General features: G+C 50.1%; 1 protein-coding gene across 2 annotated transcripts in view; it reads left to right on the plus strand.

Annotated features, from left to right (window-relative positions):
• Positions 1–1,234, plus strand: part of GGCX (gamma-glutamyl carboxylase) — a 20,136-nt gene that overhangs the window by 5,553 nt on the left and 13,349 nt on the right. The gene's annotated exons all lie outside the window — the stretch shown is intronic.

Below are 1,234 nucleotides of genomic sequence, written 5' to 3' on the forward strand. Positions count from 1 at the left end.
GGCGGGTCCGGGCTGGGGATTCGAACCCGCCACCTTAGGTGTACGTGGCTGGCGCCTTAGCCGGTTGAGCTATAGGCGCCGAGCCGATTTATCTACTTCTTATAGCCCTTGTAAAGAAAAGACTAAAAGCCACATGTAGATGTTTTCAGGTAGTTTTAGGATGGTCATATGGAAGAGGGAGCAGATTTTTTCTCTGTGAGTCCAGAGCCAAGAGTAGAAGTGGCTCTGAGACAGAGGTTGTGTCAGGAGGAAAAGGGGCCACCAAGGCTGCTCAGCATTGCTGTGTGGGGGGAGGTGACCCTTCTCCATTTCTGGCTTAGGTGACCATCTCTCAGGGGAGATGGAGAAGAGATTTTAAGGCAGAGTGGCAGGGTAGATGACCTTAAGGATTCTTTCCATTATTAAGGGAAAAACAAATACATGGTGTCAGTTAAGTGTGGACAGGGGCCCAGCATGGTGGCTTACACTTGTAATCCTAGCACTCTGGAATTTCAAGGCAGCTGGATTGCTTACGCTCAGGATTTTGAGACCAACCTGACCAAGAGCAAGACCTTGACTCTACTAAAAGTAGAAAAAGTAGGGCAGCACCTGTGGCTCATTGGGTCGGGTGCTGGCCCCATATACCGAGGGTGGTGGGTTTGAACCCGACCCCGGCCAAACTGCAACAAAAAATAGCCAGGTGTTGTGGCGGGTACCTATAGTCCCAGCTGCTCGGGCGGCTGAGGCAAGAGAATTGCCTAAGCCCAGGAGTTGGAGGTTGCTGTGAGCTGTGATGCCATAGCACTCTATCGAGGGTGATAAAGTGAGACTCTGTCTCTAAAAATAAAAAAAAAGAAAAGGCAGCCAGGCTTTGTGACAGGTGCTCATAGTCCCAGCTACTTGAGGCAAGAGGATCATTTGAGCCCAAGAGTTTGAGGTTGCCAGGGCAACAGAGTAAGAGTCTGTCTCAAAAGAAAAAAAAAATGAGTACAAGGGACTGGGTGCAGTGGCTCGCTCATGCCTGTAATTCTAGCACTCTGGGAGGCCAAGGTGGGTAAATTGCTTGAGCTCATAAGTTGGAGACCAACATGAGCAAGAGTGAGACCCCGTCTCTACTCTGAAAATGAAAAACAAACAGGGCTCGGTGCCTGTGGCTCAAGTGGCTAAGACACCAGCCACATATACCTAGGGTGGTGGGTTTGAATCCAACCCGGGCCGGCCAAACAACAATGAGGGCTGCAACCAAAAAATAGCC

The sequence above is a fragment of the Otolemur garnettii genome, unplaced genomic scaffold, assembly GCF_000181295.1.
Source record: "Otolemur garnettii isolate 467f Iridium unplaced genomic scaffold, OtoGar3 scaffold00147, whole genome shotgun sequence".
Classification (NCBI taxonomy): Eukaryota; Metazoa; Chordata; class Mammalia; order Primates; family Galagidae; genus Otolemur; species Otolemur garnettii.